At 47.8% G+C, this 14666-nt stretch overlaps 1 long non-coding RNA gene across 1 annotated transcript in view; it reads right to left on the reverse strand.

Annotated features, from left to right (window-relative positions):
• The window catches only part of LOC139004831 (uncharacterized), a 41527-nt gene that overhangs the window by 19913 nt on the left and 6948 nt on the right, over positions 1-14666 (reverse strand). The window contains exon 4 of the long non-coding RNA XR_011470609.1: positions 10128-10193. This is a non-coding gene — a long non-coding RNA (uncharacterized lncRNA). The remainder of the gene's footprint in view (positions 1-10127; positions 10194-14666) is intronic.

Consider the following 14666-nt stretch of genomic DNA (forward strand, 5'->3'; position numbering starts at 1 on the left):
GAAATACAGGATGTCTGGGACTTCCAGGGGTGGGAAACATTAGTGGGGACACAGTTAAAACAAAATTAGTTATGAGTTGATGCGTTAAAGCCAATGATGGACACATGAGGTTATTTTACTATTCTGTCTACTTTCATCTATTTCTTTTTAATTAGAATTTTTCAACTACAGTTGATATACAGTGTTATATTAGTCTCAGATATACAATACAGTGATTAGAAACTTGTATCACTTACGAAGTGATCCCCCAGTTAAGTCTAGTATGCATCTGACACCCTATGTAGTTATTACAACATCACTGACTATAGTTCCTTACTGTCACCTATGTGAAAATTTTCATAATAAGTTTTAAAAATCATGAGACAGTAACACCAAAGAATATATACGCACAATCCATGAACACAGGCAATAGCATGGGAAAGGCCTAGGGTGAGGTGAGGCAGGAGTTGGTTGGAGGGGGGCAAAAAGGGAGAAAAATGGGAAACATCTCTAATACTGTCAACAGTAAAATAACTAACAAATAAACAAATGTCAAAAAAACCCATGAGACCGTAAATGAACAGTAACAGAAAAAGCAATCTCTAGAAATCAGGATGAGAGGAGCAAGACGGTTCCTTCAGAGCACTGGTGTGCCCTGCCCAGGGCTTCTGGTCAGAAACGATGGACAGCAGTGACAAGGATTCGTCACCACAATGACGTGAGACTGCTGTGGAGAAACTTGGAGGACACTTAGGCAAACCAGGAATCGGCCCTTTAACAAGCACTTCGGATGCCTCTAGAGCAGTGGTTCTCAACCTTCTGGCCCTTTAAATACAGTTCCTTATGTTGTGACCCAACCATAAAATTATTTTCGTTGCTACTTCATAACTGTAATGTTGCTACTGTTATGAATCATAATGTAAATATCTGATATGCAGGATGGTCTTAGGCGACCCCTGTGAAAGGGTCGTTCGACCGCCAAAGGGGTCGCGACCCACAGGTTGAGAACCGCTGCCTCAGACGCAGGGGGCCCAAGGACCACAGCTTGAACAAGTCTTCACTAACGCGTTAGCCTGGTTTTTAGCTTCCAACTGGGCTCACTTCCTTTATTCCAGCGAGGCCACTCTAACAGTAGGCTGCGGGCAATGAACTCAGCTCACCTCCTCAGCCACAAGGGTTTGAGAAGGGTGATGATAGGTAACTACTTCCCAAATGCCACATACCTAACCACCGCACCCCAACATAAATATTAACAGGCAATCCCCCCGACTTCTAGTGCTCTTCCCCATGCGCCAGGCCACAGAAGCACCACTGTGTAGCGACCACATTGCTGGGAGACTTAAGAGAAATACTGCTCACTGCTGAGAGAAAGAAAGGTAGTAAAATACTGTCATTTCTGAGTATGGATGAAAGCATTTGATTTAAAGAATTTCTAAAAACTTACATCACTTATTGGAACAAAATATCACTATGTGAGGATTTTTTTGGCAGGTCCAGGGAGCCAGGCTGGGTTCAGGAAAGAGGCTATGTGCCCTGTTATTTTCTGTCTCCTTCACAGTTATCATATTTCCCAGGCATTTTATCTGAAATTGTAAGCTTTTTAAAGCAGAACATCATCTGACTTGTATCTCTAGGGTCTCTCGCCTGGGAAGGAGCAGGTGATGTTGAATGAACTTCTCGGGTTGAGTGGATGCGTCCACAGGTAACCTCTCATGTCCCTACTTCCAGCTTAAGTAACAGCCGTGTCATGTCCAGACTAATGTGTCACAATCTCCCCCAAACCCACTCCCACCCCTGGGCAGTGAGTGCTTGAACGTGGGTTGCTCAACGCTTTCCTGATTGCAGACTGCGGGCGCGGTTTCGGAGGAGGGCAATCCTGTTTCCAAATCTGGCTCTCTCGGAGCCGTAGCTCCCACAGGACACGAGCTTGCTGTTTGGAGGTACTTTTTGCAAAACCCGTCATTATTTATAGCAGTTGACACAGCTGACACGCACTTCTGCTGGGACTGAAGCAGCAGAGCCCATGGGAAGCTTGCCAGCTGGGCATCATTCGGGGCCACTCTGCACAATCTATTCCCTGATAGACCGAAATGTTCTTCCTCTGGCCTGCTTCCTTCCCATTTCCTGTCCCATGTCTGCTTTTTAATTGAACGTAAGAGGCTACACTAGCTGTATTTAGTCGCCACCGCGGAGGGCTCTGCCTTACACAGGCCCTGACTCATCTCCCCATTCATTCCACCCATGACATCAGCCCAGGCTAGAAATAAATGCTGCCCAAAGCCAGCTGGGGGGGACATATGAAGTGTTTTAATCATTTAGTTGGGCTCTGAAAAGTAATAGTTCTTTTGATAGTGTTTTCACGGTTTAATCAAATGTCCTCTCCTCTTGACTTCTGCCGCTGTTAGAGCTCTGAGAATGGCTCAGAACAAGGAGTGCTAACTGGCGCTGTGGACAAGACCCACTCCAAAAATTCCCTTTGCAGGTGACGCTGTGGAGGCCTGGATGGTGGAGTGGTCAGCCAACAGCACAGGGCCAGGATGTAGAGGGGGAACCAACATGCTGGTCTGTGGTGCCCACCAAGCCTTGGGCAGCTCTCCTGCTCCTCGGCGTCAGGCCCACGTCCTACCTTGTTGACCCCAGGCCCTCTCCACACCCCTGTCAGCAGCAGGGAGCTGAGGTCTGCGTTCTCCACTTTCTGCCCACAGTAGGCTGACTGCCTGGCCAAGAGAAGGCATCCCATCCGTGTTAATACTCCAGGGCTGTTGGGACAAAGAACTGCACACTGGGTGGCTGAAGCTATAGTTTCGCGGTTCTTTCCAGAAGCTAGAAGTTCAAGATGAATAGGAGTCAGCATGGCTGGTTCCTCTGGGGCTGAGGGAGAATCTGGTGGCCCAGCAGCCCCTGGGCTATGGCAGCACAACTCCCATCTCCACTCCCATCTCACGGGGCTGGCTCCCCTCTGTGTCTTTACACCAACTCCCCTCTGTGCCTGTCTGTCTCCCTGTCCAAATGTCCCCTTTTTGTAAGGACGCCAGTCTGCTGGATTAGGGCCACCCTAATGACCTTATTTTACCTTTATTAGCTCTCTAAGAAACCTATTTCCAAATAAGGTCACATTCTGAGGTCCTTGGGGGGAAGGGGGGCAGAGGGGCTGAGGCTGTGCGGGGTTGAGGGAAGCGCAGCACAGGCCTTGAAGGACATCGTTGACGACGATGGCCTTTCACTGACAGAGATGGCAGCCAGCCACAGGTTTTGAGTAAAGGAGTGAGGAGATCCGACTTGCATAACAGATCGAGGGCAGCAAGGATGTGTGCAGGGAGGTCAGCCAGGAGGCCGCAGTGGTGATCCAGGCAGGAGGTGAGGGGCCTGAACTAGAGTGGTGAGTGGATGTGGTGAGAAGGGGTTAAATTCTAGACATGATCAAGAATGACGTCAAGATTTTGGGCCTGAGCAAGTGGAAGGATGCATTTGCCATCAGCAAAAATGTGAAAGACTGGGACTTAGGGGGTGGGTGGGGCTGGAGATCAAGAGCTCAGCTTGAAACAAGATGCTTATGAGGCAGCCAAGTGGAGATGCCTGAGGGCTTGCAAGCCGTGTGCCCACAGGACAGAACAGACACATCCTAGGCACTCAAGGCCCTGCATCTCTCGGTTCCACTCAACACTCAGTTACCCCTCCTTCCCAACATGGACCACAGGGTCCTTCCTCCCTCTGCACACTTAGTCCTGCCCCAGGACTTCTTTGGTGTGCTTCCTCTTTCTTGGAATCTCATCACAACTCACTTTTTTCCTGTTGGAATTCAAACCACCCTTCAGTTTTCATTTATTTGTTCAACAAACATGGACTGAGCCAGACACTGGCCACTGTGTGGGCTGAAGAAGGGTGGGCGTCCCTGAGCCTCCTGCCTCTTGGGAGCCCTTTCCTTCATCCACACTCCTCTCCTCCGAGCTCAACTGAGGACTGAGCCCTCGCTGCCTGGAGCTCTCCGTCTGGCTTCTTGTCATATGCAGCACTACCTGCCACCTAATACTTGGGGTGACTATCCTGCTCCCTAATGGAGATGCCAGCTGTCCACATTGAGCACTTGGTGGTACACGTTCAGTGACTCCCCGTGGGATTGCACCCACGGCTCTGGCTCATTTGTTTGTCTAACAGAATCTCAGTCTCTGAGTGCACCCCCAGACCCAGCCCAAACTCCCCGCCCCGCCCCTCTCCAGGGATCTCCCAGATTGGTAAAGGAACAGGAGGGAGGAGGGGAAAGAGAAGACATAAAGGAAGGTTTAAGTTGTCAGTACGGTACTCTTGGCCTTAACCGAATGGGCTGTAAGCCTTGGATTCTTTAGCTCCAACACACAGATGAGCACGTCTCTGAGGAGGAGGTCTGTGGTTCCATGGAAACAGCATGGGCTTTGCTCTCTAGCAAACTTGAGCTTGACTTCTTGGCTCTGCTGCCTGCTAGCTGGCAACATTAAGCAAACCTAATTCACATCACCCTCATTTTACTCATCTCTATAATGACTCACTCTTCTAGGTTTTTGTGAGAATTAATATATATACAGGGTGTCCCAAAAACGTATACACATAATGTCCATAGATTCTATCACATTTTGAAAATGAAATGTATTTTAATAAACACTGCCTTTATAATTAGTCAAAGTGTATACGCATTTTTGGGACACCCTGTATGTGGCACATAGCACAGTTCTATATGCCAGACATAGAGAACCTGGCTGGGAGATCCATGCCCTCTCTCATGAAAGGCCCACGGGGACTTTCTCCAATTCCTGTGTGGACCATCACAATTCTAGTCCTGCAGTTCCTTGTCCACTGGCTTCATCAACTCCAGAGGACAATGTCCTGAGAACTCTCAGAAGTGAGTCCAGCTTGAGCTACCTGCCCGCAGGGGTGGCTGGCTGCCGTGTCCCCAGGAGTCCTGGGGATGAGAGAGTCTGTAATGGGAGAGTCACCAAGGAGCCAGGGGGCTCCATGGGAACCCCAGTCACCCTCTTCTCTTGGATCTCGACGGCTTCCCTCACTGCTAGTTTGCTATGACTTGATCCCACTAATTTTACTGGATAGTGAGAGGGATTTTAGCCTCTCTCTACTGCTCTCAGATTGGGTGCGATTGGACACTAGGTGAGGTGTAGCTAGAGGACCAGCCACCAAGCTCCTGAGGGACAGTGGAGTTGGTCACCAGGCTTGGTCTACACTGGGCAAATCAAGTGGAATGTTTACCCCTCAACTCAGCCAAGAATATCTGAGGGGCTGAGGAAGAAGGAAGGGTTGTGGGCTTCAATCACAGGAGAAGATTCTCTGCAACGCCCTCCCATGGACTTGCAAAGACGTAATTCTATTGAATCTCTTTCCTCTCTTGGGTACGTGGCAGCCAGATCATAGAGGACACTGGCCAGAGCAACTGTAGTAGCAGAGTTGTGCTTAGAAGCCAGGTTTTCTGACTCTGAGACCAGTATTCCCTCCCACCCCACCTCTCTCCTGCCTTGGAGATGGGTCTCAACCCTCCTTGTCCTGCATGAGTTTTTGCAACAATTATCTCTGACTGAATCCCAAATTTTATGCTCTGCTTACTTTTTAAAGGATGACCTATGTCACACCTACTTAAGTGCCCATTTTCCTAGAGTTTGTGAAGAATTGTGAGCCGGGCCCAGGAGAACCTGTCTGCGGGCTGTGGCTTTGCCTTGCCTGAGTTCTCCAGCATGCAATTGCCAAATCTGGGTAAACACAACTGCTTTCCCCAAATTAGCAGGAGCCAGTCAAAGCCTTCTCCCTCTTTAGCCTTTCTTTCATTTGCATTTTTTAGGTTCAAGGGTGGAAAGTCCCCCGATCTGCAGAATTTGTAACAGGTAAATATTTAAGAGAAAAGAACACTGGGCTAAAAGTCAGTGTGAAGTTCGGCCTGGTCAGCAGCAGCCTTCACCTTTGTCCCTGCACCATCTCCTCTAAACATCCCAAATCTGCAGGCCCAACCTCAGTCCAGCCTTGGGGGCCAGTCCTGCCCTCAGCCTGGTGGTTTTAGCCCAACACGCTTTTCTAGCCCCTGCCTTGTATGCTCTTGCTTCACTCCCCAAATTATTCCCATGTTTGACCCAATCGCTGGGTTCTGCCCTGGTTCTGAAACTTGAATATCTAGTTTTGTCTGTTGCCGACCTCTTCAGTGCCAGAGGGGCTGAATCTCTAACTTTCTAGTGTTGGGCACCCTCCCAGGGACAGGCAGTTCCAGACTAGGGGCCAGTGCCTGCGCCCGGCTGCCAGGGCACCATGCCATCCCTTGGAGAGAGGTATGGTAAAGCATACAGCGGCAGGAAATGCAGCCACCCAAAGGGAAGGAGTTCTGCCTGGAATGCCTGAGGGTTCAGGATTTAAACCTACTCTGTCGAGCACAGGGCATGGATTGTGCAATGTTTCCCAACAGCTAACAGTAATCGCTAATATCTGTCTGATGGGAGTTCTACCTTTGGTTGCCAAAGAATACATTAAATCCTCTTGGGTATTTGAATAATGGAGTAGATAGTTTGGGTTGCTCAGGCGAACACCAAGTGTATTTTTATCCTGAACAGGGCAATTAGAAGTTCTGACTTTGAAACAAGCAACAAATTCCTTCTCTGCTTGAATTAGCACATTGATTGGTTAAATAACAAATATTTATTAAATTCCTGCAATGGAACCTTTGCCTTCTCTGTTTAATAACGCTTGATGAATTCTCTAATATCCAGTCAAAGAAAATATGTCCTCTACCCAATCATCTTAGATCGTGTTTATTTTTCCATTTTATTTTTGGACTACCTAAAGGTGTTCTTTTTGTTGTTGTTCATTTCCTCTCCACCCCCACCCCCCAAGAGATGGATTGGTCAATCCTATGTCTCTTTCCAGGTCTAAGTTCTATAACCTTAGGCCAGAAAAATAAAATTATATTTCCATTTTATAAAAGGCAGACTCATGAGTTAGGAATACCCTAGTCCAGTGGTTCCCAAATCTGGTTGTGTACCAAAACCACATGAAGTACAAATAGATATGTAATCGAATGGAAGCCAGTGTGCCATTAATGCACAGAATTTCAATTGGGAACCACTGGCGTCCTCTTGGAGGCAAGGAAATTTAAAGTCACACAATTTGTGGCTGTTGGACACAGCCTTCTCCCAATCACAGTCCTGTTTCCATTCTCCTGAAGCTTCCGTTACATTCAATAACCTCCAGGATTAAAGAGATAAATATCTCTCAGTGAAATTGTAAGTGGATTTTTGGACATATCTATATTATTTCTTTCCCCTAGAGCCCCACTGTCTAGGAATATACTGGGTCTCAAATTCCTTAATAGCAAAGTGTTTATTACAAGTAGCCAATAGCACATAGCTAGCCCTGTACTAATTACTACCGGAGACAATCCACAGAGCCTCCGTTTCATCCCTTGGGGAGCTTGTCGAATCAATCATTCAGCATCTATTGAAGGCTCACCATGGACATGGCTCTATGCTAGGCTCTCTGGGCGTATAATTCCTTTTACATTGTTCCAGAGGAACTTGCACTCTAATTGAAAAGAGGGTGCACAAACATAGAAAAAGCAATGAAACCCACCTGTGCAATCCTAAGTTCTCTTCTTGGGGTGTATTACTTTGGGCAAGTTAACTGCTGTAACACACACACACTCCCAACTGTTCCATAGAAATTTCTGGTAGGTGGGCAGCTACCCCCCGGCTGTGGTTCTGGCTCTCGGTCCCTTTCCCATTTTTTAGCTGCCATCTTCCACCACCAGTCTCCACACAGTGCCAGCTATCTCTGGGCAGCACTTTAAAATGATTAAACCATAAAGCCAGATTGCTACCTGGCTCTCTCCTCACTGAGCCTGTTATAAAAGGAGTCTGCTGTCCGGAGCCTCTTTAACCAGTAGGGGGCTCTGGCTGAGTCGTCCCCCCCCCCCGCCACCCCCCCCCCCCCCCCCCCCCCCCCGGCCCCCAGTATTGGAAACTCCATAGGACCTCCCCACACACATTCTCTGCGTGAGCTTTCCCTCTGGTCTCCTTCTTTACTTCTATTTTCCCTTTTCTCTGATTTGGTCTTCCATCACTTCCTTCCTCCCTTCCTCTTAAAAAAACACTTACCAACGTATAAATTAGGGTAAACCCCAAATTCTAAATTTGTAAGAATATAAATGCTGTTATTTCATCTCAAAGCCTTTTCTAATGAAGCACAAGATGCCTACGTAAATGCATGAAAAGGAAGCACACGACTACTGCACCCAGAGAGGGGACCTTGGCGCCCCTGCCCGCCTCTCTGCTGTGATGCTTTTTCACCTGACAACAGAGATCAAGAACACTGGGTTCTCTTCTCAGCCGGTGCGGTGACAGCCTCCTACCCAGCTCCCTGCCCAGGGAATCACAGGGACAGGTCTCGAATGGGGTTCTCCTTTGTGGCCAGGCGAGGGGATCCAGCCTAACCAACAGATTTCCTTCAATACAAACAACAACAAAAACCTCCCCCCAAAGGAAGTGGAGTGGGGAGGGGCAGAGAGGAGATCATTGAGAAGACAGATTTAGCACATTTTTAGAGATCTTGTAATAGCAGAAAAAAAATGGTCACTGTGAGTATGGGCACAGCCACTCCTACATATATACAGCATATATATAATTTTTTTATTGACTTCAGAGACGGAGGGAGAGATAGATAGAAACATCAATGATGAGAAAGAGTTATTTATCGGCTGCCTCCTGCACATCCCACACTGGGGATTGAGCCCACAACCCAGGCATGTGCCCTGACTAGGAATCAAGCTGTGACCTCCTGGTTCATAGCTTGACGCTCAACCACGGAGCCACGCCGGCCAGGCGCCACTCCTACTTGTCTAGTGGCCAGGTTCCACCCTCTCCTCCCTGGCACTGGGTGGGCAGAGAATTGGCGGAGCACATGTTTTCTGAAGGTTCTTTTTGGCTCTTCCAGGGGCCCTCTTTGACCCTGAGAGAGACGACCATCAAGGTTGAGTATAAGATGACCCCGGATTCTCTGGCCAGATATATACACGCAGACCTCTTGGGAAACAGAATATATACACACATATGTGTATATTTTGCTTTAATACATACATATAAGGTGTTTTTTTTCTAGTTATGCAATATATGCTTACTATAACAACAAAAACTCATGGAAATTTTTAAAAAGACAAATTCATTTCTCACCCCATCTCTCAAAGGCAAATTATACTTTATACATCTCTTTCCTGCTTTCATATATATATGTATATGTATTTGTATATATAATATGTATCTATATATGTCACATAATTGGGTTTATATTATCTATGTCATTTTATAGTCTTTTTTGGATTCAACATTATATCATGAGATTTTCACCCATCTCACTGAAAAATCTTTAAGGACATGATCACTAAAAGCTGTTACAAATAGACTACGATTTCACCAATCATTTCATATTACTGAGCACTTGAGTTGTTCCACTTCAGGGTGTAATGTAAGGCAGAGTGACGTTGGCCTGCGTGTCCGTTGCTAAGCTGCCAAGCACGCCCGAAAGGAGGCATGAGCCTGGATGCCTGCTCATCCCCATAGAGACAGCCGAGGATGCACCTGCTCCCAGATGCTGGGAATCAGCGGGTGCGTCTGGTTCGGCCCCTGTTTAAAGGATGTCGTATCTCACTGCCTCTAGAGAAGGGCCCTGTTAAAAAGGCTTGACTGGGTGGTGGAAGGAAGTTTTTATACCGGCTGGAGACACCAGGAGCCAGCAGTGATGGGGCAGGAGAGGAGAGAGACCCCCAGAGCCATCAGAGGTCGGGGGGCTGGGCTATGTGAGCAGCCGTGGCCAGCGGGATGACGGTGCACCAGGGACCAGCCTGTTCCTCGTGAAAGGCCCACACCTGTCCCCACCACACAACCTTCTCCTAAGAAGTTGGCCAAAGGATATGGCTTCATTTCAGTGGCTAAGTTTTGAGCCAGGTGACCTTGATAAAAACTAAACATCCTTCAGTTCTCTTCCCTTTATCCATTCAAACAAATAAAAACACAACATAGTATCAAATAAGGTACATTAAAGGTCTAAGCTGGGCTCTCCTACAAGAAGCATGGCCTCTATCACCCCCTCACCATCTCTGCCATCCAAGTCACTGTGGCCTGGACACTACCCTGTACCTTGTCGTCGCCGCCAGACACAGCGTTTCCTCCACATTCTCATCCTCAGGTGGTCGCGTCATTTCTCTGGAAGATAAAGTGATGCTCCTGCTCATTTGTGGGTTTGGACAAACAACCCCAGGGGAGAGACACACTGTTCATAAAGGGGGGATGTACTTCTTCTCTCAAGGCCCCTGAAGACAGATGGCCCGCTGTGGACAGCCTCGAGGAGGCCCCCGGAAGCAGGGAGCCACATGAGGGATAGTCAGTGGGCAGAGCCTTTGGACATGCTGTGGGCACTCTGCTCCCTCTGGTCTCAGCACAGTGTCGTATGCCATGGTGTTGGCAGTTCTGTCCTCAGACAGATAAAAAACAGGGTTTTTTAAAAATGTTTACTGAATTTATTGGGGTGACATTGGTTAATAAAATTATATAGGTTTCATGCACAGGCCAGGTAGCTCAGTTGGTTAGAGCATTGTCCCAATATGCCAAGATTGTGGGTTCAATCCCTGGTCAGAGCACATACAAGAATCAACCAATGAATGCATAAGTGGAACAACCAATCAATGTTTCTCTCTCTCTCTCTCAAATAAATAAATAAAAATGTAAAAATATATAGGTTTCAGGTGCATAATTCTAGTAATGCCTCATCTGTATATTGTATTGTGTGCTCACCACCCCAAGTCAAGTCTCCTTCCACCACCATTTACTCCCCTTTTCCTCTGGACATCACCATACTGTTGTCTAAGCCCATGAGCCCTTTTTTTCTTTCTCTGCTTAATCCCTTCACCCGATGAGGAAGAGTTTTATGTAATGATGGAGGCCCCAGGGAACCAGCGGTGCCTATGTTTTACAAGAGAGGAAAGAGCACAGAGGGCCTGATTTCTTCCCAGAATCTCATTGCTCTGTATGTGGCTGGCATGAGACCCTGCCCACAGCAGATCTGGCTAAGTTGTAGGCAGTTTCTAGAAAGTCCAGGGTACAGTCAGTGTGCTGATCTGCTAGGTCCCAGGCTGGTGCCAGCATGGGGCCTCTCTTCTCCGAATTCTCAAACTGGATTGCCAGCCAGGGCCAGGAAGCTTGCCAAAGGGGTCACAGGAACAAGCAATGCATGCAGTTGCTATAAGCCTGTGCACACTGAGCCCACTTGGCAAGTACACCAGGGACCGTTCCGTGCCACTCTCAGAGACCCCTGCTTGGATCTGGGCTCCAGAGAGCATAGCTTTCATCTGTGTTTCACTGGTGTTTACAGGTACTGGTGTTCCAGTGAAGTTGCCCCAATGTCTTAAAAATGTTTTATTCCTCATTCTAAAGAAGATGGGGACTGTGGTTATCAGAACAAGAAATGTATCAAATGAGAGAAGATATGAGGGATGTTCCTCATGGACTGTGTGACTACTGACCGCAGAACTTTTATTTGTTCATTGTTTTGTTTATAGAAGTGTGTGTGTGTGTGTGTGTGTGTGTGTGTGTGTAAGGCAAAGCATGCAAAGGTGACTTCTTTCTACCACGAGTACCTCACACAGTTTACCAGTTTACATGGGGCCACAAGACTTTGAGTAGACAAAAGATTGAGAATAGAGCTATCATACAACCCAGCAATCCCTCTCCCCTGGGTATATACATGAAAATATCAAAATCATTTCTTTGTAAAGATATATGCACCCCTATGTTCACTGCAGCATTATTCACGATGGCCAAGACATGGAAACAACCAAAGTCCCGAGATAGCGAACTGGATAAAGAAGATGTGGCACATATACATATGGAATACTACTCAGCCATGAGAAAGGATGAAACAGCGCCATTTGCAACAATATGGACAGACCTTGAGAATATTATGCTAAGTGAAATAAGTCAGTCAGAAAAAGCTAAGAACCATATAATTTCACTCATAGGTGGGATCTAAAACTGAAACTCATGAACACAAACAGCAGTGTGGTGGTTGCCAGAGGGAAGGGGGTGGGGGGGAAAGGGGGTCCCTAATATATGGTGACAGGAGAAGATTTGACTTTGGGAGGTGAGCACATGGTACAATATACAGATCTTGTAACATAGAAACCCACACCTGAAACCTATATGTTCATGTTGACCAATGCTACCCCAATCAATTTAATAAAAATAAATAAAATAAAATAAAAATTTTTTAAAAAATGGAAGACTGAGTAGATAAATATGTGGGTGGCTGGACTCACGCACTGCTTGAGGCACACGGTTGGTTTGGGCAGATTTAGGTTAACTGGACTCTCCCAGTGCACGTGTAGGCAGTGAGGGTGCAGGGGGAGGCCGGGAAAGGCCGAAGGAGAAACTCTAAAAAGAAAAACTGAGGGGAGCACAGCTGCCCGAGGGATGGAAATCTGGGAGAAGGGGTAGGTTAAGAAGACGTTTAACAGGCCTTAGTGGTCTGTGGTATAACTCCCTCCCCATGTGCCCAAGAAGCTTCCACTAAAAGGCCATGTCTATCGCCGTCACAAGGGTATACACAAGGGGAGAGGGGCCACCGTTACCGTGGGGAGTCGGGGAAGACTCCACTCAGGAAGCAGCGTGCAAAACGGAACTAGAAGGATGGGCGGGGCTTATCTGGAAAGAGAAAGATGGGAGGGCAGGGGTCTCAAAAGCAAGCCCAGGAGAGGCACTGGCGATGAGTTTTCCAGTGACCTGAGGGGAAATGGGGAAGATAAGGGCAAGGGAGCACGTTTTTCAGAAAGCGAGGTTTATTCCACTGAAAGCAGCTTTGGTTTGAGATGACATACTTTCCACTGCGGAAGTGTTGCAGTTTTTCTTTCTCTTGTGAAATCAAGGTGATAATAGATGGCATTACTATAATTTATAGTCTCTCTTACTTGGCCTAATGCAACAACACACATCGCCCATGTTTAAGAAATGGTCTGCAAGCTGTGGAGTGCATTCCAGGCTGAGGAAGGCAAAGGCCATCTTCGGGGACAGGCCAGGGTCTGTGGAGAACTGGGAGGAGGCCCGTGTGTGGCGGAAGCTGGGACGGAGCAGTGCTTTAGGGTTCGATGGGGAGCCCTTTTTTTAAAAAAAAATATATTTTATTGATTTTTTTATAGAGAGGAAGGGAGAGGAATAGAGAGTTAGAAACATCCATGAGAGAGAAACATCCATCAGCTGCCTCCTGCACACCCCCTACTGGGGATGTGCCCGCAACCAAGGTACATGCCCTTGACTGGAATCGAACCTGGGACTCTTCAGTCCACAGGCCGACACTCTAGCCATTGAGCCAAACTGGTCAGGGCAGATGGGGAGCCCTTTTATCAGCAGTTCTGACTTCATCCTTTAGAGAGCAGGGCTTTCCAAGTGGAGGGGAAAGTGGGCTGTGTTTGTTTTGTGGGAAGTGAAACAGACTGGAGAAGAAGGAGACCAGAAGACCAGTGCTAAGACCAGGTGTTAATTAAGACCAGGGACAGTAGGCAGGAGGAAACAGAGCTCAAGAGACCATTCTAAGACGTAATTGGCCTCAAAGACACTCGGTGGATGAGGAAAGTGCTTTAGGGCACCAGCAACTTGGATGCAGCAGGTGTATCCAAGTGTATCTGAGGATGTCGCAAAGCTGAGTCGCCAAGACTGTGAACAGCCTATAACCGACCTGCACTGTCCCCCACACTGGGGTTCCACAGGCATTGGGGCCACTGGCCGGATTTTCACCTGGCACTTTTGGATACGAGATGACGGACTGAAAAGACTCCGGCAGCCAAGGCATCTAAGGGAGCAGATGGACTTGCAGTGTGAATGCCGCTGACATGAAACTGACACTGGCCTGTGAGAGGGTGGAGAGGGCTGAACCGGGCAGAGCATAGAAACGCCACAAACTGGAGCTCAGGGCCCAAGGGGCGGCTGCTCCGACACCCGCCTGCTATGGCAATGAAGCCAGATCTGATTTTTTTTAATGAAGCTAAAAATCTGGATTTTTATTGTCAGTCAATTCAAGTTTCAAAACAACCACAACACTATGGGTGTCAAAATCCATTTGGTTTGCAAGCTGAAATTGTTCTGCTGACCTCTAGCCGGAGGCTTTAAGCTAATATAGCCACAACAGGCCCTCACACAGGAAGAAGAACGAGATCCATGTAGTCATACCGGTGATATTGGAACCGTCGGGGGGTGGGCGGGGGGGGAGACTATGAAATATTTTTTAATTCACAATTAGCAAACGCAGCAATCCCGAGTCTCCACTTCTATTCCCAGAGGATGGCACGGTATGTTTGGGGAACTGTACTTGTGACCTCCAAGCAACGCTCTGCTCTTGTCACATCTGCTTTTCACAGCTGCCTTTATAAAGGAAGAGCATGTGTTCTCAGCCTCACACGACTGATGTGGAAACTGAGGCAGGATGAGGTCGTTTCCCTAAAATCCCTGAGTATGGTGGCTGCAGAGGGAGTTGAGAGCTCCTCCCCTCCACGGCACCAAGCATCCGTCTGCTGGGCCAGCTCAGCTGCACTCCCCTGGTTTCCAGGGACAAACCTGGGAGCCAGGAGCGTTGGACTGTGTCAGGGAAAAGCAACAGTGATCCGCTGCTCAGCTAGTCACACCACATTGGCT

The sequence above is a fragment of the Myotis yumanensis genome, unplaced genomic scaffold, assembly GCF_028538775.1.
Source record: "Myotis yumanensis isolate MYYU_CA2020_CCGP unplaced genomic scaffold, mMyoYum1.0.hap1 SCAF_3, whole genome shotgun sequence".
Lineage (NCBI taxonomy): Eukaryota > Metazoa > Chordata > Mammalia > Chiroptera > Vespertilionidae > Myotis > Myotis yumanensis.